We start from the raw sequence: 23156 nt of genomic DNA on the forward strand, positions 1-23156 counted from the left end.
CAAGTTAGTATCTTGTATGTAGAGCAGCCCATACAAAGCAGCATCATAAGATACTCGATCAAATTATCAAGCTGGAGGACTGGGAACAGAAGAAGGCATCGCTCAGCAAACTTCAACCAACAAAATGGCTGACAGTGCCAAGCTGTTACCGCCACCCGACACCAACAGCAAGTGGTGTGAGCTCGGTAGAGACGAGGGACGGGACAATCAGATATCAACAAACTGGTGTCTGTACACAACAATGGTGCCAGCAAGCTGGTGTCTGTAGACAACAATGGTGCCAGCAAGCTGGTGTCTGTAGACAACAATGGTGCCAGCAAGCTGGTGTCTGTAGACAGCAGTGGCACCAATCATCTGGTGTCTGCAAGCACACAGCAGTGGCGGCGCCTGGTGGCGGGTAGAAGTGGGAGGAATGAGGACGTTGATGTCGTCATAAACTGCTGTCAGCTGACACAACCTGGAGGACTACTGTAGGAACTCAGACTCTAGGAACAGCCGCTTGTGTCGTGGATGACGATGGCACCGCGCCGGCCTGTCTGCACCTCCAGCTTTCTCTCCTCCACCTCCCACCTCCACCATTTCTTGTTACCGCGCTGCCGATCCCTCCCCCATCCACACACCCACACCTCCTTTCCTTTCTCCACTCTTTCTTTCCTCCTCGGCATCCACTTCTTCTCGGAAGCCTGGAGAGAATAATTCAGTTCTAGTTGTTGTGTTGACTTTGGCAGCCACTCGGAGGAGGTTCCCAAGCGCCAGGCAAGTCCACACCAAGATGTGGAGCAGCGAATCGTAGGTGGTCCGAGGGTAACGGACGGTGCGAAACGTGTTTTTGCTTTCTTTCTTTGCTTTTCTTAAAGTTTGCATTGTGCTCAGCTTCTGCGAGGGCAGAGTAGCAAGTCGGAGGTAGATGATGATGTTGGTGATGAGGGTTAGGATCAGGAAAATCATTCATGCTTGACCATTTCGAGTAGTGGTCAGTGGAGCACAGATCCCTGAGAGTTTGTCAGTCAGTAGTCATCAACTTCCGCTGTTTAAGACATGCGCAGTTCCTTGCTTGCAGCGACTGTTTAGAGTAAACAACGAAGATGAATGATCTCTCGCTGGCGACACTCAGTGATGATCGCAACTTTAGTACCAAGATGTCGCACGTGCCCACAGACCCTCAGTCATCGCCATGGAGGTAGACCGCCCTCATCCGCCATCTGTAAGGTCAGTGTGCAGGCTGACCCCAGATCGGCGTACCATGGACACAATTGGAGTAAAAAAAAATTTCGGCGAACTTTTGTATTTGGCTGCGAACCATGTCGCACACAGGAATTGATTTCCTCGGGGACTGTGCTGCTGACACCGGCCCCCACTTGTGGCTGTCGACAGCCAGCATCATTAAAAGTGTATGCGGCTGTCAGGTGTTACTTCTGTATGTCGCTGATGCTAACAGAGGTCGGAGAGGGGCTGGGATGTGTGTTGGGGTGGTGGGGAGAGGGTTAGTTTGACATGTCGAGCGCCGAACCATTCGGTAGAACAAGGGACGACTTGGGGGCATCGAAGATTATAATGTCGGGAGCGATAGCAAGATGTGGAGGTTGCTTGTCGATGTTGTCGGAGGGCATCTTCGCGAAACAGGTAGACGCACAGACACACCATCACCACCGCCCACTTCCACCAACGGCGTTCCTTTTTTTGGGAGATGGAGTCGGAGGTGTCCGCCATGGCATGCCGTGACGTCATGGAACCCAAGCCGCCACAGTCCCGGAGAGAGACGTTGATGTGGACAGGGTACAGTCGTGTAGTTGCAGGGTACAGTCTTATATTATTCAGGCTACAGTCGTATATAGTTGCAGGCTACAGTCGTGTAGTTGCCATCAAGGACCAAGAATGCATCATTCACACTACCTCTCTGTAGCTCTCGCCAGGCTCTGTGGCACGGATGGAATAAAGTGGAGGATAAAGCGAGATCCGCGTGTTTCATATTCAGTGCACACGCATTATCAACTCATCGACAAATTTTATTGTTGCCTGATGGCATAGCAGAGATTTTATTACGGGGTTTTTTTATTTTATTTTGTTCTTGTTGTTGGAGGGGGACATGCGGACCAAGATGATGTTTGTCAGAACACTGCTGCCTGACACGAGACTGTCTACAGCTCACCCTCGTTATTCAGGCAACATGCTGTAGTTTAGATGAAAGTGATTTATTTATAAGTGCTCGGTATCTGAGTGTTACAGTTTTGGTGCTGTTCTGTCATTTTTTCGGTTAATTTAAAAGTTTTTACATTCCTTTACAAAACGGCAAATTTGCAAGAGACAAAGAGCCTGTCCTGGCCGTGCAGGTAGGTACACGTCATCATAACCGTTAGTCATCGGCAGGCGGTGTGTGACGTGGCACTGTAACTGTCGTCTGCATGCTCAGTTTGTGACGTTTCCCTCAGTGCCATGTCCGACAGTGTGCATCACAGCAACAAAGCAACCCGTGGCAAGTGAGTTGCTGGTGATTCACATCTTGCCAGATGATAGGCATGCGCAAATGAACAACTTCTCGACCCCACCTACAGAAAATTGTGAACATCAGTAAACATTGTTAACCAGGTTTTATGTTCAGTATGTCTTTTTGGTCATAATATACTTCAATACGCACTTCAGTTGTAATATATTTCAGTATTTCAGTCATGCCCTGTGCTTAACGTGTCCTGCTCATCCAACTGACAAGAACACTCTTGTCTTGCTTGCCACTCATGATGGGCAAGAGGGACAAGTCAGATGAAAGATTGGCCATCAAAAAGTCACACCGGCTTTCATCGACGATAAAACACACGCGGAATCCCATAATATTTTATTCTTTTTTTAGTCCTAGTCTCCCACGTCTGTTCAATAGCTTGTGTCCTATTGCCATCTGTGCCAACGTTGACGGTAGGTGTTGACCTACTATATTCAGGTCTTTGGAACATAGTCGTTAGTCATTCCACAAAGAAAAGCTCACACACTACAAAGGAACTAGAGCTTAGCCAGAAAGCCATGTTTCCTGATTTGAGAGGGCTTAACAGCGAGGGCAGGTCACAAAGAGGAGTTTAGGGTCTTCGGTCCTTGGTCACTGTGCCTGCAAGCTTTTCACTCGGACTGTCTCGGTCAGCGACTGTCATCAGCGGAATGTTGCTGCTGGTGTGAAAGTCATAAAACTGATACAAAAAATCATAAAAAACTGGAAACATTAACACGTGATACAGGCAGCCAGACATCATTAGCTGAAGGAACAGTTTTCTGAAGAGACAAATATTCAAACTCACCATAGTTAATGCATTGATTGGAGAGGAAAATGTGGAAAATCAGAGACACCTCCTATCATCAGGAACATCCACTGTCATCGCCTTATCTATTTGAGTCGAGGAATACCAGACACACACGCTGTACATGTTGGCGTATGATAGAATATTGCACACACTGAGCCCTCGTTACGATGACAATCCACGGATTCCATGGCCATTGCTTCGGCTTTGCCAATGACATTTGAAGCAGAAGAGTTTTATTCTTCCTCACATTCAACTGTAACTGCGCCGATGCTTATTTCTGATCGCTGCAAGTGCTGAATAAAGCTTTTTGTTGTGTGGTCGCTTAATGGGAGAATTAATGATCCTCCTGTGTGAAGTGGCAGTTTGTTGAGTTTTTTTTTTTTACTGAATCTCTCTTGTTGACTGAATGTTAATAATTATTCACTTAATGTATCAGCCTGTCTTTGCTTTGTGTGTCTGCTTGTTTGTCATTGTGTCTGTTGTGTGTCGTGTCTGTATTTCTCTGCAAGTGTGACATGTGTCATCCTCTCTCTCAGCCTGTCGTGTGTCCTGTCATCTCTCTCATCTTCTCTGTCTCTTATCGGGGAGAGCAATAGACTGTAATGTAGTATATTATGTACATGTGCACGACTGTTATTTCTGCTTTCTGTGTTGTGTGTTCGCTCTGTCTATTCTCGTCATTCGGGATGTCCCACACGTAAGTATCACTCACTTTTGTCCCCATAATATTCAGGCTCCATATATATATTATCCCCACCTGTTGTAAAATCGCATTCATGACATACTCTCTAAAGAGACTTGCAAAAGGTTAAGTGGCATTCAACTCGCTGTCAGACTCCGAGGCCAACCTGTTGGTGAGGGCGAAGGGAGGTGCACTGAGTGACCTCACGAGATGTACATATGTTAGGAACTGACAGAGTGCAGTACCGGGTGTGCTGACAGGGCTACAGGCTACAGGTGGTGAGTACACCATCACACTCCGTGGTGTAGGAATGTATGCAGGGAGTGTCGTCTGGGCCCCCGTACCGGATGTGACTGGCAAACATCAGACAGCAGTCCACGCCATCGTTACTTCTCGGGGAGGGGAGGAATAGCCACCCCCGCACTTGCTGGCAACATGTGATGTGAGTGGTGTGTATGTGTTATGTGAGTGATGTGTATGTCTGTGTGTGTTATCTGAGTGCTGTTGATGCCTGTTGCACCGGACGATGGCGGAAGTCAGTTTGAGAAACTTGAAACTCCATCCTAGCGACTGTAGCCCGCGGGGTCACCATGACTACAGGGGTCGGGGATGATAATTACCAACGTTTTCCCTGTAAACACACTCACACGATGACAGCGGACGATGCCATGGCACAGTGTGTACGTGCCCCCTGCTGACTGCCATGCCCGGGCACCAGGGCAGTGGGTGGCTGTCAGCTGTCGTCTGCTGTCTGCTGGTAACCAAACGTCGGACGAGCCTGACATAAATCTCCGATTTCGTGTGGGGATGAAAACAGTTGGCAGAATGATAAAGACTGCGAAATACACAAGTGGAATGTTTTTTGCTGGGGAACAAGCTGCGGCTGCTGCGAGCTTCCCCCTGCCCGTGACATCATGACCCCCTGTGTCAGCCCCAATGTTACTAAGTTTAGACTGTCCTTCGTCTGAGTAGAGAGGGAAATGACAAGAACGCCACATCATTGTCATTTTTTTCCTCTTTTTGAGTTGTCTTCAGACGCTGGACATGTTTTCTCACCAAGCGGGACACTTTGATTTCAGGTTTTTTCTTCGTCATCCAACCTTGCAAAGCCGATTCTAGTTGTTGCCACTTCCGGAAGACAGCAACCTCCATGCACTGGAGAAGGCGAAGGAGGGAATAGTGGGGAAGGAATGTAGAAGGAAGTATGTCGGGAGGAAGAGGAAGAGTGTTGGCGAGAGTGGGAGAGAGGAGCACAGTGCTAGCTAGCATCACATTTCTTTCTAAAAGCGAGTGGTAGTGAAACAGCCTATGACTAGACTCGCGCCATGATTGTAACCGGAAGTCCGCCATTACACTTTATTATCTCTGATGATTCTATTTTTAAAACATGTACAAGGCGAGAGAATTCTGTTTCTCGACGACCCTTTTCTTAGCAAAATGACTGTGGTCCCGAGGGCAGGTGGCTGCACACATACAGCAGCATCAGTGAAAGGTCACAGCATGCGTGATGGGCTATCGATCACGTGATATTGCGGAAAGTAACCTCCGGACTCCTGTCAGGCGCATCATCAGGCGAAATGCAGGAGACTAGGAGAACAGAAATATTTCTCATTGACCTTTCACTTATCATCGTCGTCCCGAGTGTGGCTTTGCGGCTTTTGTTATATTTTTGGTATCTGTTGTAATGTGAGAAATGGGGTTGTGGTGGTGGTCGTCGTCGTCGTAGGTGTTGGTGGTGTTGGTGGTGGTTTCCGCCGCAGGCAGCGACGAGTTGTTGGGTCCAATTCCAATGAACGCTCACTTTCTCGCTCCTTCTAACTGATGTTAGAAATTAGAGAGGTGGGTTATGAACAACTTCCGGGCAACAGGAATTACCGATAATTGTGTGCTGTGGGTGAAGGTCATCTCCAGTTGTTGGGGTGAAGGATGTCGCGTGGGGTCGTGACGCCCACACGCCAGATGTAACTCGTAGTTTGGCGGTTTGCTTCGGTCTGGGGAATTCCTGTGGGATGCGTGCGCAGGCGTCAGAACTCGAACGCATCAGGGCTCGCGCGCTGCAAGTGAGGAGACGTCAGTGCGGCCCTCCTACGTGATTATTACGTCAGCTCAGATAATGCTTAGCTGACGTCAAAATGGATTAACGTGTGGGCGTCATAGCTAACTTGTGGCGTCACGACTTACGTGTAGACGTCATAACTGACTAACTTATGGGCGTCATAACTAACATGTGAGGTCAAGCTGACTAACGTGTGGGCGTCATAACTGCCTAACATGTGACGTCAAGCTGACTAACTTATGGACGTCAAAAGTAAGTGTCAAAGCTGACTAAATGTGGCGTCTAAACTGATGACCTTTTGACGCAGTGCGATATGTGATCTCTCCTCCCTTTATCGGCCTGTCTTTACCGGTCTATTCCATGTTTGTGGAGGTTTTTTTTCTTTCCTTAACCGGATGGAGGAAAGGAAACATTTTTCACTCACGCCAGTTAATAGGGTGGGCGTTAAGAAACTGGTAGCCCCTTACATTAGCTGACTTCTGACTCCATCGTGGAATTGCGTGGGTGGGAGCATAGTCTGCCTTCCTCCACCCCTCCCTCTGCACACATTCCCTCTCCTGAGAAGAACTCGTCGACATACCTACAACCGCCATCACGTGTAGGGGCGAGAGAGAGAGAAGCTGGTGTATGTGCGAGCGGATGCTTGTCGGGCAATAATCGCGGTGTGAGCGGCGGCTAAACTCATACCACATGTTCATCATGTCCTGCATTGCTCCTCGCTCGGCATGCCTCCAGTCTGGTGTGTGTGTGCGTGTGTGCGTGTGAGCGTGCGTGCGTGGGTAGGTTATCCGTTCACAACGCGTGTGTCGGTGATTGAGTCACAGACAGAAAGAGAGAGAGAATGTAGAGAATCGTGGAGAGGATTTCGGCGATGAAGCTGAACGTCGGCACTTGGTTCATAATGTTTCGTCAGATGAGGTCACACGTGCAGGTCAACTCCAGATGCCAGACATTCGATACAAAACTCGTTGATTCTAGCGGTTTATTACTTACCAATGCGAACACTGTCGACATCCATGCTCAAGACAAGGTCCTACCTGGCGGTGACACCTACAAACAAGGGCGACAACGAGTTGCAGGTAAAACCTGCTTACTAGCGAGAATTTGATGAACAAGCATTATGAAGGCAAAGGAACAAATAATTCTAAAAATAACTCTTCCTTTCGCATCTTGTCTGCAGTACTGGAGTTCATGGCATTGAGTGCAGGTCTCCAGCTTCTGGACATCATATGTATATTGATGCAGTATATATGTATGAAAATGGTATAATTAGTGCTTATAAAAGCCTGATAAACCTCCTTCTCTAGTATCACAGTCACACACACACATACAGTGACATCGATATAGGAGCCTGGTATTCATGTTTGTGTGGCTTGTGTGTCGGTGCACGTGTGTCGGTGCGTGTGTGTCGGTTCACTCGTGTGTTTAAGAGTTCTGCTTATGAATCAGGGTGCACATGCCGCAGATAGCTTTCACACCCGCCTACCAGGGAGGGTATTCTGGAATCATGAACAGACTCTCGCCCGCCTACTAAGTTACGAGCTTGTTTGGTAGCCTTGTAATCACAGCTTATGTTCTTTCTCTTTGCTGGAAGCCAGTGTTTGCGGAACACACCTTGTAGCAAGGTTGGTGGTTTTTTTTTCGTCCTTTCTCTCTCTCTCTCTTTTTATATAACTTATTTTGTGTTATTTGTTGTTGTTTACTGTTTAATTCGTATCTGTTTTATATATATATTACAGTCGTTATAACAGACCACAATCCTAAACAGTATTGTTTGCTTCTGTTATTGCTCACTCCGTGTACTTATATCGAGGGTTAGATGTGAAAATGCATAACTTTCATTATTGTATTACTCTTGTAAATAAAGATTTGTTATTAGAGACAGAGCAGGTGTGTAAATAGGGATCCCAGGGTCACCTCTGACCTGCCTGTGACCTTTACAAAGCCTTGTAACCTGTAAAACACCCTGGGTGATTCCTTACCCCTCTCCATTGTTTGTTCTCACTAGACAGAACTGCGTGTGGCACCTGCTTTGTGTGATGTAGTCCTTGTTCCTTCCTCGGCATGAAACAATAATAATCCTCGTCCCACCCTCAGTCACAGAAGTTTCCTTCTTTTCACCCGGTCTATACAAATATGAACTACATCTTCACATAATAACGGCCATAACAAGCTTTATCAAACTGGATTTTTGCCATAAATACGACTTACTTAATTTTGTTCAAGATGACCTGTCTACAAAACTCAAAGTTATTAACAGCTGCCTGGACAAAGTTCGACGAGCGATTGCACTGAGGTAGGGGGAGGGAAAATTGAATGAAAATGTCTTTCAATGATTTTCAAGCTCTAATATTCATTTACCATTTCCACAAGTGTTTCTCCTGTGATCTTTTCTAACCTACTTCCTTATCTGTGACATGGGCTTTGCTGCTGACACGGCGTTAAGCAAGAACAAAGAAACAACAAATCCATTGAGACTTTCATGGCTACATCCTGCTGGGAGGTTCACACCGAGTGTTGACGAGCTTTCCCCCGTCGTGTGTCGTGACACCTGGAGGTGGAGGTCGTCTGTTGTCCACCTTGTACCGGCGCGTGCTTTGTTCCTGTGTAACAATCAGTTAGTGTCGTGTGCAGACACAATCATCACACTGACTGAAGTCGTCCAGTGCACAAGGTGCAGCAAAGGACACATCGATGTTGTGGAATAATAGTCCATCCAGAACTACACTTGGGATCTGGTTGCTAGGGGGAGTGGGAGAATGGCTGAAACAAGGACTTTGGCCCAGGATGGGAGGAGGAGCACCAGGAGCCGTTAAAATCGAACAGCGGCAGGTCGGTAAACCACTGCATGTCAGGACTCCACATCTCAGGATGCCAGAGAAACTTGCCTCCACGACGAGGTTACCGAACTTACTATGGTGATTAAATGTGAGTGATGGGGAGATCGGAGATAAGTACGAGCACTTTCGTAACCCTCGGTTAACGGGAAGTACAGGGTAGGTGGTGTAACGGGTAATTTACCCTCTTGACCCCACCCTGATTGTCAGAGTGCTGACAGACAACTTCCTTCTTTCACCCTTTCAGTCTACTTCTTTCCCTTCTTTCTAAACGAATAACGGGAATCTAGCACCTGATTGTGCACGTCACACGTGATGTCACACACAAAGGTGATCGATACAGGTGGGTCTTTAATATTTGCTCAGACCCGAACTCCACAGCCAAGAGTTTGTGGATTTATTTAGAGGTCAGAGATAACCCACAACAGCTGTTATACTTATGTGCTCGCCATGTGTGAGTCTGTGTGATGGTGTGCTGAGCGTGACATGCTTTAAAATGTTGATAAGACGAAGAAATAGGGTTAGTCTCAAGACTATCAAGTGGCACGATATCTTAGTATTGATACATCGCGCCTGTTGTTGTTTCCTCTTTTCTTTTTCTTTTTTTTTTTTTGTTTTTTTTTGTTTTGTTTTTGTTTTGTTTTGTTGTTGTTGGTGTTTGTTTTGTTTGTTTGTTTGTTTGTTTTTTTTGTTGTTTTTGTTTGTTTTGTTTGTTTGTTTGTGTGTTGGGTTTGTTTGTTTGGGGTTTTGTTGTTTGTTTTGTTTTGGTTGTTGTTGTTTGTTTGTTTTTGTTGTTTTTGTTTTGTTTGTTTTTGTTTGGTTGTGTTGTTTGTTTTGTTGTTTTTTTTGTGTTTTGTTTTTTGTTTTTTTGTGTTGTTTGGTGGTGGTTTTTTGTTTTGTTCTGTTTTTTTTTTTTTTTGGTTTTTGTTTTTTTTGTCTTGAAGGTAGGGCGATTCCACGGCTAGTATCTGTTAGCTCTCTGAAACTTATAGACGTTTGAATCAATGAACAAGGATGAAACCGTTAAACCGACCGTGATGAAAACCTTTCTCCGGCACCACTAGCCATGTGTGATCGGTTTCTGTTCTTCTGTCCCGCTGCACTAGCGAGCTCAGCAGTTCCTGTGTGTGTCCGCAAAAGGCAACAGGTTGTAATCAGTAATGACATTTTAATTTTAGCAAGCTTTTTTTCTTGCTAATTATTTTTCCGATTAATTTAGCTTCTTCCGGGTTTGGTTTGGGGTTTTTTGGTTTTTTTTCTCCTTGGTTCCTAAATCCTCGGATGCCTAATTTAAAAAGCACGTCAACGCAGCGCAGCCTCCTGACGTGATTATCACGTAACTTAGCCACGTGATGAGTCCGGCACGTGGAACAGCGCAAATGAAGCGCGTGTTGACGCAATCACGCCTCGCCAGAAAGCCGCCATGCTTTGCACACTCCTGTCGTCTGCTTTTTGAAAGAGCGATGAGGATTTGTTACTCATCCGCCAGCATCTGGGGGTCGAGGTTCACATCGCATCAGACAACGTTTGGCCAGCCATTCGCCTGCCTACGTGGGACTGACGTGAGGCTAAGATGCCCGGATCAGAGCTGCGAGTGGGTTACTGCGAGGATGTCATCTTAGTCAAACCCACCAATCTGTCACACACATACACACACTTGCTGTATCAATCAAATATTATTTTTGTACATCTATAAATAGAAAAGATGGAGCAGATGTTATTGTCGGTCAATATTCTTACCTTTGACAAGCTTTAATCTTTGATAGCAGGCAAAGTTAATATTCACAGCTGACAATATAATACAAGCTGTATTGTGGTCAGACTCGCAATTATTGTACCAACGGGACGTCAGGTGGCGCCACGTGTACGCGCGTCAGACGCCGACAGACAATGGCGGCTGCCAGTACCTGGCGCGCAGGGAGCTGTGGGAAATACAGGAATCGACTGTCTACACAAGCCAGCCAGCAAATGGGTGAATTATTAACTGCTTCAGCTTAATATTCCGTAATGGAAATTCTTCGCGGGACGTATGTACATTAAAACTGACAAGGTAAACACTTTTTCTTGGTGACATCATGCTTAATGTTCTTGATTGGATCGGGGTTATTGTTCTTGGTTATGTCGTGTTTATGTCAGCACCATCGACCCAGCACCTCATAAGCAGGTAAAACGGGATATACGTGCACTCACACATACACGAAAAACATTTTACATCAGGATCAACAAGGTAACAACAACAACACCACAACATAAAAGCGAGTTATTATGCGGAAGCTATGTTCTTGCAGGTTACAGAAGAAAATAAAAACAGTAAAAATAAAAAAGTGAGAAAAATAAATGGAGAAAAGGTGGGCTGAGAGCTAGTAAACAAGGCAAGTTGTCGGTCATTAAATGTTGTGAGCCCAAACATAAAGTGCCACATTGGATTATGTTTGTGTTTTTACAGTAGGCGGGTAGACAAGCAGTGTACGTTAGCTACCCGGGTTAGCAATGCTGATACTGGGAGTTCGACTCATTTTGCGGGCAAACTTCCGGTGCCCTGTCAGTCCCTGTCCCGACAGACTCCTGTCCATCCAGTCAGTATGTTCCCGATGGGAGCTTCATTTCCCATTACTCAAGCCAATTCGATGGGAGGTAACTCTAGAAGCAATTGAAGCGAAGGCCGGCAATCGATGCTGGCGAGGCTGTGACGTAGTGGTCACGCACCCTGTCGCGACTGGCCTCCGTCTCGCACTCACCGTGGATAGTTTGTTGGGTTTTTTTTTTTATTTTCCCTCCAGTGCGGTTGAAGGGTCAGGCTGGAGTTGTCCGCCACAGCCAGGGACAGCCAGGTAATCTCCCCTGGCCCTGAGGTAAGCAGTCCGGACAGGGACACAGGCCAAGTCACACACAGGGGCAGCGCATGGCCGTGCTGAAGGACATCCACAGTACAGTGTCAACAGCGACATAGCATCCAGTGCTGTGTCCACCTTCCCCTTTATTTGTGTTTGTGTGTGTGCACGCGCGTGTGTAGACACGTGTGTATGTGAGTGAGAGATTGGGTTACCATATGTATGAATAAGCGGGTATATATATATATGTTTGTGCGCGCGTTTATCTATATATAAGAAAGAGTAAATGCACGAAACCTTTCGGTATACCGTGAACTAGATTGTAATAGTCGTATAGAAGTTGTAAACGAGATTATCCATCATTATATACATGTGTATATCAGGGCTTCTGCTTACGCAAAAAATTGCGTACAATACGCATTAAAAGTTCGGAGGATCCCTTCAATTTTCGTCAATGGGGTCCCATTCAAATTTGGGCGAAGAACAGGGACCCCTTAAAAATCTGAAGACGGGGTCCCTGAGACCCCAAAGAATTTAGCCTTAGCAGAAGCCCTGTATATATATATATCGTGTATACGTCCTTCGCATTCGTAGAATCCTATGAAGCTTTGTGTGGGTGCGCTGGCGGGTGGATATGAAGGGAGGAATAAAGAAGGGTAAAATTTAATGTTTATAACTGTAGTCTGTAGATGTCTGTATCATATATTGTCGACAGAGCAGTTTGTTTCTACTACAGCAAGAGAAGAAACTACTTGTTGTTGATGTTCAGCCGAGCGAAGATGAGGTTGTTGAGTTCTCGGTCTTGATGCGAAGGAGGGAGGCATTCAGTGGGCGCCGGGGGAGCAGTTGCATAGCGAGACCGATGTGCCGTTAGCTCCCTGTGGTGCACAAAATCATACCCCTAGGAGGTGTGTGTGTGTTTACAGATTGTTTACACTCATGTAATTTCGATTGGTTTCTAATCCTTTTCACGAGTGTATTCGCTGTTTTGTATATTACGTGGACAAGGACAAGAAACGGAAATCAGTTGGATAGACGAGTATGGTGGTTTTAGAGTAACGTGTGTGTGTGTGAACCTTTACATCAACACACACACATACAGGTTGTTTTGTGGGGCTGGAGACTCACAACCTTGCGTTAGCCAGCAATAAATCACACACACACAGAAGTGGGGGTTGAGGGGAGGGCTTATTGATGTTTACGCCCGATGTCGGCACTCGTCATTACCCGGAAGATGCTCCTCACAAAATGACAAGAACTTGCAGCCCGACTGTGGGCTTTGCTGTCACCCAAGCCACAATCCTATTAACTGCGATGTCAAGTCTAAGAAGTCCTAAGCTGCCTAAGACCCGGATGCTGTCTGGTCAAAGCGTTGTAACAAACGGTTCGGTGAAGGACTGAGGAAACTGGTATGTGATCATCCACCCGGCTAGCATCCGCCCTGAGGACCGCACCCCGCCACCCCTTGTACTCACCTTTGCCATTTGTGAGCGCGTGCTCACGGACCATTTATCTTTCGACAGCCAAGCTCCTAACTTCAGGTCGATCTACTTTTCAAACTGAAACCCGTTACAGACTTGTTGATGGCGAATCATCAGGCCAGACGACCGTGAGTTTGTGTTCTGTCTTTGTGGCAGATAGCAAAGCTGGAAGTTTTGTCGTCTCACTTCATCAAACCTGCTTCATCAAACCTTGATTAAAAATGATTCTGTATGCCGAGACTCATTCTTGGCCTCTTGCGAAGTGATTCGCTGTTAGTCTCGGCGAGCCGTAACAAAGACTGTGAATAAACCGGAAGCTATGTCGTCTAATGCCTCGTTTTAGAAGTTAACTAGAAAAAAAAATAATCTGCCAGTTGTCTAGGGATATCAGTTCGTGCACAGACACACATGAACGCACGCAATAAATGAAAGAAAAAAGGATGGGCAAGGATGGTCTGTCGTGACCCATCTTGTCATCTGTCAGCCAGACAAGAAGTAACAACAGGGAGGGTAGCAGGCACACGCCAGGCCTGGACTCGACCCCCTGCTTGGCTTATCTGGCCTGGGGTCGGGTGCACGGGGGATGGTGAAGGATGCAGAACAAGGTCCTGTTGCCGATACCCGGCGGGTTTACAAGGAGGGTTAACTCTCGAGGCGCCTGCTGTAACGAGGCGGAGGAGGCCCGTCAGTAACGGGTGTGCGGTCCGGAGGATCCCGTTTTATTGGCGGCTCCTGTATGCGGGTCTGTCCGCCTGTTTGATAGCTTATCGACTTTAAGGGGCACGCATGCGTAGTCGTCTTGCTGCAAGGGATTGGCAGTAATTACTTGCAGCCTGCGGGTAAAGAGGGTCGGGGTTGGGGAGGGAGAGAGAGAGAAGTCCTATCGAAAGAGACAGCCTTGCAAATGAATTTCATGACCGATGATGCGATAACCCACAAGTGTCGAGCAACCTTTGTGCCGCTGACACACTTCTAGCTGTGCCTCCCCGTGCCCTCCCCTCGCCCTAGCCCCACCTGCGTGTGCCACGAGGCAGAAGAAAGAAATCGTTGGCGCTGGGACCACTCACAGGTGCTGGTGTCGGCCCCCCACTGCACTTGCCACACGTGCACAATGTTGCAGCCACCTTGTCGGCGTTTATCGTGTTGTGAGGTGATTGTGGGGGAACAGTTTAGCTAATTGCTCGAGTATCTGGCTAACATTTTGCCTGTCGTCTGCTGGACCAGGGTTTCCATGGCTTACTGACCTGTTCCATTACCGCTAGAAAAGCCTCGAAAAAAATTGTTTTTAAACGACTAGTGGACTCGTAAACAATCTTGTTGTTTAACCGCCAGTGACATCTCCTCCGGATTTAAAAAAAATGTTGGAAAACTTATTGTCTGAAGGTTGTTGTATCTTACCTCTGGGGTTCAGCTAACCCTAACCTAAACGAACATTTCTCGTTTGACGGACATCAACTGACATATTTGTTGTCCGGAGTACATCCGTAGTCTGGAGTCCCAATCCGTGACCCGGGGAGGACTCCATACACAGGTCAAACTTAGTGTATATTGGGTTTGCGACTGACAATCGTAAAGCATTCGGGTTGTCACAGGTCACCTCTCTGTCACCTCACCTGTCTTTCTTGTCATGAACTCGTGGATATTAATGTGGAGGTAATTCGATTCAGCCAAAGTTAAATTTGTCTTACATTCGGACCCTCGAGTGTCAGGTGGGCCCTCGCCAGATTGTCCGTAACAAAATGCCTTCGGTGATACATGAGTGGCCCCGGCCTACTTGTTGTTTACAGCCAGACTGCCGTGTAAACAATGGCAGGTCAGCTCTGGCTGCAAGATGAAATGGAGGTTAAGACCACGGGCTTACCTTGATGGCTTGTCTTGAAGGAACCTTTGCTCATACAGTCGCGATACTCCAGTCCTTTGACACTCTTCTCTAGGAGTCGTTGTCCCTAAACACATGACCCTTGACACACGACCCTTGATAAACATGCTACAGCTGTCTGTCAGTCTGTCTACTATGATAGACAAGTTACTGTTTATTTGACAGTGTTGTTCCGCGAAATTGTTCTTCCCACTACCAATAAGGCAATGAAATTCTAGCCAATCAAAAAGCTCGGAGAAACTTTCTATTCTCTGACAGGAAGTACGGAGGGCACCATGGGTCTTTTTGCGATTGTGAGCGTCCCTTAGGTGTAACATTAGAGTTCACTCCCTGCATTTTATTCTACGGTAATTCTTTGCTCCCGACAGCCTCCACCCACGTCCATGCTGTGTGTCATGTATGCACCCGCAACTTCCAGCAACGTGCCGCGTGCTAAGCCCTTCTGTCTCTCCTCCCTTCCTTCCTTTCCCCTGTGTGTGTGTGGTGGTGGTGGGTAGCCTGTGAACCAGTCTCACGAGGTTGATGATTTCCAGCAATGGTCGGCTTCAACCAAAGTGACCTTTCAGTTATCGTTTTATTTCTCGCTGATAAAGGCGCTGCTGCTGACGACGCAGAAGGCGGTCAAGAAAGGTCAGTGTTATACGCTGTAGCCTCCCCACCCCACATCGCCCTCCGTGTCAGCCATTGTGTTTGTTTACTTCTCGGTCACGCCCTTGTCGATGTGAGTGCGCGCGCGTATGTTGTGTTTCACGTCATTTCGTGCGTGACGTAGTCCAGGTGTTGCATGGCGAGGGCGGTGGTGGTGGTTGTAGTGGGGATGGATTCCTTTGTCCATCAGTTAGTAGGTTGTTGCCCCGGCGGCTTCTCCGTTGTCAGGTGTCGGGTGAGTGCGCAGTCCTCCTACAGGCTCTCGGTGGAGGTTATGCTAATCTCGGGCTTACCTGGTGTCCTGGCCTCGCACCTGCGACTAATGGCGTGACCCAACTGCCGTGAGGCCGACACGCAGTACAGCGTCACTGCTACCTTCTACACCGGGCGTCCGGGGACAAGACAGACACGTGGAGACGGTACAGTAGCACCGGGCTGCCAGTCCACACACCCCTACACCCCGGTACCCACACCTCACACACCCCCAAACCCACCTTCACACCCGCTACCACATCCCGAAACCCACCCCTGCACCCCGCACCCCATACCCCCCATAACCCAGGTCAGCAAACGCTTGACCTGACGTTCGTTTGCGCTGTGCCCTTGTGTTGTTGCTAATACGCATCTCGTTGCAACAAAGGTTGATACAAAGCAGACTGAGACGAAAGTAAATATGTACTTAGCGAGAGATTTGATTGGTCAGCCACAGAACGTGACAAACGACGACGAACGTGGCGAGTGTGTGGCGTGACCTGAGTCATCAAGATCGTGCATCGGATGTGATGGGTGACGATCGAGGAGTCCACGCTGACCCCTCACCCCGTCCACCTTCCTAGAATGCATGATGACTGATGAGACAGGATCGGGGAGGACCATAACCCAGGGTCACGTGATGTAGACATCCTCTCGTGCTGCTAGAAGACTTGAAAGAAATGTTTGTTTCTGGCAACTCAGACTTTGTTTTCCTGATGCCGAATTTCAAACGAACTCTGTGGACGGATTTGTTCTTCCGGCTTAGTGTGTTTTTCCTAGGAAGCAGGCCACAGAATGTGAAAGGCAGACACATGTCTGCAAAAATGAACTCGTGCAGAGCACGCAGCCTTGAGAGCCTACCTCGGGCGTCAGCTCTGAATGGCGCGCGACCTTCGAGGCTTGCCCGAGATCAGCTTCTCGCAGACGATGTTACTTTCCCCGGTCCTCAGCTGCTAACGATGACCCCATCCACCACAAGAATGCAGTATTTTATGAGCTCACGAGTCTGGCATGCCTGCTGTATATCCAGATCCACATGGGTGTCCACTAACAGGGGAGAGAAATGTTTCCGTTAAGTGGCGACAATTAGAGGGAGGAGTGATCCTAAGGTTTGCACTTTGCAATAAATCATAGTTACTTGTTTTAAACTACAGTATCGAGTCTTTATTCTCACATACTTGTTAGGAGAATAGAACTATTGTAGGTTTCAACGAACGAGACTGTTCGCTGACCTATTTCTATGAAGACGAGGCTCTTTATTGGGATAGAAGAACACGAGCACGGCACGACCATTATGAAAGGAGGTTCGCCTGGTTCCGTGCTTTCAATCACAGGCAGGTCATGACCCTCGGCTGCATTAACAACGTCCACGACATTTTACCAGCCTCGGTGCCATTACAAAACTCAGTGACGTCACATCCGCTTCTTTATGTCTTGGCAGATGCGCGTAGCACCGGAATAAACTGCGCGTTCTGTTTATTAATGCCAGATTGTCTGCAGACACCAGCCTTCACCCTGCCTCCCCGCCACCCTTCCCCTCCATCTGATGGCGGACTTTTGTTCTCGGAGTCTCTCAGCTGACATCTTCACGTTTGTTTGTGTTTGTGGGGGTAACGAGGGAAGCCTCGATGAAAGTAGATGGAAAATGTAGTTTGCTTCCGAAAGTGAGATGCTCTGGAAAATATTTTCTGCTCGTGACTTTTAATGTCAGACTTTTTTTCAGGAAAGATGTATCGTGCACGAACAATTATTTGTTATGACTTCACCATGACTTATTACACTGGTGCTAATACCAGAGAAACATTGGAGCAGGGTGAGAGGAGCCGGGTAGGTCAGGCCCTCGTGTCGCTATGGCCGGGTAAGTCGGGTACCCGAGCTCTGTTACCTGCCATACAAGTCTCCACCCAGTTGTTATTTGAAGAAGAAAGACGAGACGACTAATGGAGCGTGAGGGAGAGCTGCAGACATGCCTCATAAACATTGTCTTCTCGCGGGGGTAGCTTGGGGCTCGGTAACCGAGGAGGTAGTGTCGGTGTAGCGGTTAGCTAAGTTGTCGACGTCGTCATCTTTCGATAACACATTGCTTTATGTTTATTTGCGTCCCGAGGAGAAGGGAAGTGGATGGGAAAGGTTGGGGATGGGGGAATAGACGTGAACCTGTGATTTAACATTGTGTCATCATGGTCCCCGTGGCAGGGAGGACATGATGAGAGACGAGTGTCGAGCTGATAACCCCGGTGATAAGAGATGTGCCACGATTACCTTTCTTCTCCATGTTGGTGTAGACTTCCTTATGTCATACACTAGCGATGGCGTTATGCATGAGTTATCTTTCCCCCCGGAAGGTCTTCGCGGCGTCGCGCAGGCGACAAAGAGGCGATAACTGGCCTGGGGCGGCGGTGAGGTAGAGACAAGCAGGAATTAATCAGCGAAGCTCGAGCAGGAGAGGGCGCCGGGAGGGTCACCTGTGTGACAGTCAGCCACACGAACACTACCGTACCACTCAGCTCCCCTCCACTGCTCCCCACCTTGACTAGTCACCGCACGGGAGGGAGGGGTAGTCACTGCCCACCCTGTTTAAATCCGTGTATTTCGTGATATGGGTTTGTCATGTGACAATATTACCTGTGTTTGTCAGGTGCGAAATGAGGAACGTCTCCTTGAGAGGGCTTGGCTGGTGGAGAAGTAGTGTAAGAGTGTGAAGTCGTGACAGGATCCACGTGTGTGTGTGTACATGTAGGAAGGTTGTGTGGGGGGGAGAGGGGACTGGATGCATGAGTCGTGTGCCTATGATATGAGTGACGTGTTTATTGTGCGCACGCGTCTGTCAAGCGGATTCCCTCGAGATCAGGTGTAACGTCACTGCACGTCACCAGCCGGGTCGGTCACACGGTTGACGAGGACAGGAAGCAGCCAGAGCATGGTGATGCACGCAGCATCTACCTCTACATCTACCTTTCTAATATAACCCCTCTCCACCCACACCCTAACCTCCACCCGTCTAGCTTCCCACCCACCCACACACTCACCCCACACACAGTCCTTCTCGTCAATGTGTGTGCGCGTGCTGACGTTCGCCAGTGAGCAAGACTCACTCTCTGACGACGGTCCTTAGCCCCTTATCTGGCGAGCAAGGGCTGAGAGGTTGCACCGCCGCTATTTATATTTTCTTTGTGACTCAACAACCAAAAAAAAAAAACGAGCTCCGGTGGGAAATCAAAGAGACTGCGGTCGCTCACCGAGCTACGGATGGCTAACACCTGCAGCTGTTATCGCTGAAAGCGGTATTTTCACTAATAAATGGGAAGTGTCATAATAGTTGCCCCTCTCGCCTTGTGAAGTTCAGTTAGTTTCAGTGTGGAAGACATTGCTTGCGGGCACGGAAGAGGAGATATCAATAGAAGCTGAGAGAAAGAGATTGAGGGAAGGGGTGGAGGGGATCTTTTCTTTAAAAATAACACCTAGTTGGCTTTTTTTTTGTTGGGGGGGAGAGGTTTGTGGCCATGCAAGCATTTGGCCTGCCTGGCCGTCTGTTTGTTTGCCTGCCTTTTCCTCCCGGCATCTGTGGTGAAAGTATAATCGCTGTTCACACAGCACCGCGCCGTCAGGTCCACTCGACCCTCCACTGGTGTGGGTGAGGATCTGGGTCCCTCCTCGACACACTGAGGTCAACCAGCCTCTCACCTTTCCTCTCCTTGACAGGGTATATCAACCGTCTGTCACTTGGACACTTGGTGGAGGTACCTTGTATTGGCCGATCTTAATTAGCTGATGGAAGTTTGTCATTTAGTTTCATCACGGACTTTCCCTCGGGAATGTGTGTGTGGGGGAGGGACATTCCCAGCCACTATCCCAGACTGTCAACGAGTAGATTGGTTAAAATTCTGGATTGAAAACACCAAGTGTTTGGGTAGTTTGTTATGGAGTGGTTTAATGAGAGAGAGAAGAAGAAAGTTGGAGAACGGAGTGTAACAGTTATAATCTCGCTCTCTTGCGTTGAGAACAGCGTGAGATTTTCATCAGTGAACCACTTCCCTTTTTTTCTCCTGGCCGATCTCCTCCAACCCCTCTACCTCTGCCTTTTGCATCGTGAGCAAACTTTGTCACCTCCCAACCTCCACAACAAACACATGGAGTGGGAGGGTGGAGAGGGAGGCTGGGCAGGCTGAGTGGCAGGACTGGATGTACAGAAAGACAAAGAGACAAGTCTTCCTTGGAGGAGGAGGCGGTGTGTGTGTGTGCAGACGTCACAACACGTCACTGACCCAGTGCAGTCTTGTAGTGAGGTACACTGTACACCCACCCTACCTACAGCACTCCTGTCTTTCTCTCGTGTCCGGCCACCGGGCCCCCTCTTTCCTGTCTCGGAGGAAATTAAGTTCACAACGCTGGGTAAGTAAAGTTTTCCATTAAATTAGCGTTCACATTTGTTTACACGCTTGTGCACAGTTCAAAGTATGTTTGTCGGTTTGTTTACATGCGATATTGTGTGTCACGTGTGTGTGTTTGTTTTTGTGTCGAAGTTGTCTCTCCGTCCACGCCCTGCATTATTTACACGTGGCAGTCAGTCTGAATGAATCGTTAGCGGGCCGTTGTGATGCAGGCGCAGGTGTTACAGACGACAAGAAAATTGTTGTGTCATCTCACTGCCTCCCTCTTGTTGTCACGACAATCAGGTGTACACACAACTGGGGCGGTGTGAACAACAAAGCTCTGTAACCTGGATCACCAGCCTGTGAGTGAGTAGAGTGCAGCGTCTCGGCTTCATGACCCTGTGTGAGAGAGAGAGAAAAAAAAATCTGAGTGTGTGAGAGAGAAAGAATGAGTGAGAGAGAGAAAGAATGAGAGTGCCTAATCTACTTATTTTCAATCCGCTGGCTTAAAATTCCGCTCGACTAGAGGAGTAGTGTTCAGTCCGGAACAGCTGCGAGGACAGAGATAGACGGCTGGGGACAGGAGAGAGTCCCATGGCGACCCTGCGTCGGATGAACAAACGAGTTGGCAAGTCGGACACCTCCCTCCCGGTCCCCCGGCTTTGTAAACTCCTCAGCAACGTGCACGCGCGTAAGACGAGCACAAAGAGAAATCAATTATCTAATTCGATCTTTGGCTTTTGCCACGCACGCTCGCACGCACGAGTGCACAAGTGTACAGCGGCGAGGAGGAGGAGAGGCGAGGCAGGCCGAGGATGGAGAGAGGAAAACCGTTATATCGCCTCCCGGGAGCCTCTCCTCGTCTCTCGTCTCTCTTCTCTCCGCTCTTAACACAAAGTCTCATCGATTAACGGCATTGAGTTGTGAGATGAGCGTGCTCCGGCATGATGGCCACACTGTCTGACACAATGGCAGGGAGGGCTGCTGGCAGGGGGGGAGGAGTTCAGGGGCTTTGCCAGGGTGGCACTGGTGGTGTGTGCGCCTTCCACCCGCCGTTTGTCGGGTGCACTTCACGACCCGTTAATAGGCCGTAGACATGATTTACACACTGGCTTCTCTTCCTCTTCTAGGTCAAGGTCACACTTTCTGTCTTCGCTCTGAAAATAAATACTTTTAAATCTTTGCAGCTTTCCGGACGATCATTGTGTGTGTTTGTGTATGCGCATGCGCGCTCAAACATCAAAACATGATGGAGATTGATTATTCACTCATTTAAGTGTCATTAACTATCAATTGATTAGTTAATTGAATAATTAATTGATTTATTCATTGTCATTGATTGACTTTTGTTCAACAAAATTTCTCTCCGTGCGATCAATTTGTTTGTTTGTTTTTGCGCGTGCATGCGGGGCGCAGCCTGTGGCGCCATCGGCAGACGGAGGGAAGAAGAGGAGGTGAGAGATGAGAAGTGAGCAGGCTAGAAATTTGTGGTTATTGATTGTAATGTGCAGCGAGTATCCAGGCCCGGGGCTGTATGTTCGCCGACATTATTACCCGCCTGCAGCCAGTCATCCAACCTTACTCGCCTCCATATGAGGAGAGCGGATGGAGAGAAGGGAGGCAAGCTAGTCATATCTGCAACTCTTTGTGTCCGTGCGCTGCACGAATGGCGGGTGTGATAAGAGAATAAATTTACGGGAGAGGTTAAGGAGGTAAAGGTCAGGAGTGTAAAATTGTTGATTAAGACGAGCGAGTTGTTGTTCCGGTTTCAGTGAGGTTTGGATTGAGGTGAAGGGTGAGAGGGGTGGGTACTAGCGGCGCGAGCTTCATTCTAGTGACGACTGGGGCGAGATCGATACCCGCCACCCAGTCCACCCACCCCACCTACCCTAAACACACACACATGGGGTGGTCACTTGGTCTTTACACTGGAAATAAGAGGTCAGGCGACCTTTCACACCTCCTGCGAGGTCAACACCACAGTTTTGATAAACACCAGGCTGATGGCGGGTGCCTTTCACTGCACCTCCTCCGTGTGTGGGAAGAGGGGGAGCTTATTAATAACACCCCATGCACCCAATATCCACCATAACGAGAAGTTTTGGTGGATTTGTCCTCTGGCAGCTTGAGGAAATCGCCAGGTAGACTTCCGTATCACCATGGTGACGCGCCAACATTGTGGAGAAACAAAGGTCGACGAAAACCGAAACGAGTGCGCAGTTCCATAAAGTACCCGAAAAAAAAAAAACCACCCGCAAGCTTTTGTTTTCCTAACACCCACCCACTTCGTTCAACATTGTCACCCGAGGACTGTTAAAAACGTGGCGCACGGTGAGTGTGTACTCACGCCGACTGTTGGGCAAAGAGGAAGTGAATGAAGTAGGATTGTCGGCAGACACGAGACGTCACACCGCCCAACGCGCTGACCGTGGACGTGCATAGTGTCACGTGGGTCAGTGCACTGTGTGTGTGTGTGTGTGAACAAGCCGTGTTCATGTTCACACGGGGAAGAGATAGCAGACAGCTGCAGGTCCTGACACACCAAGAGGAGTGCATGGACTGTGGGTTCCGCCCTCGCCCCGGACACAGTCACGTGCAATGGCCGTCAGATGACTGCGCGCATAACACCAACAAACCAACAGCCACCCGTGTGCAGTCCAAGTCAATATCTTCACCAGCATCCGCAGAAACCTAAATTAAAAAAGTAATTATACATAGAATTACGCTGATCAAAGAGACAGGTGCGAAAGTGTAGCAGGTGGAGACATGTCCAATATAGAGGTCTGCTTGTCTACATCGCTGAGAGACAAGTGTGTGTAGACACAAAGCACCG

General features: G+C 48.2%; 1 protein-coding gene across 2 annotated transcripts in view; it reads left to right on the top strand.

Annotated features, from left to right (window-relative positions):
* The window catches only part of LOC112570005, a 54552-nt gene that overhangs the window by 13326 nt on the left and 18070 nt on the right, over positions 1 to 23156 (top strand). The window contains exon 1 of one of the 2 annotated variants that reach the window (XM_025248157.1): positions 10886 to 10909. The exons of the other annotated variant lie outside the window; for it this stretch is intronic. The gene's annotated coding sequence lies outside the window, so the exon portion shown is untranslated. Of the gene's footprint in view, positions 1 to 10885; positions 10910 to 23156 lie in introns of those variants that run through there. 2 annotated transcript variants of the gene reach the window in all.

The sequence above is a fragment of the Pomacea canaliculata genome, linkage group LG8 (genome assembly GCF_003073045.1).
Source record: "Pomacea canaliculata isolate SZHN2017 linkage group LG8, ASM307304v1, whole genome shotgun sequence".
NCBI lineage: Eukaryota > Metazoa > Mollusca > Gastropoda > Architaenioglossa > Ampullariidae > Pomacea > Pomacea canaliculata.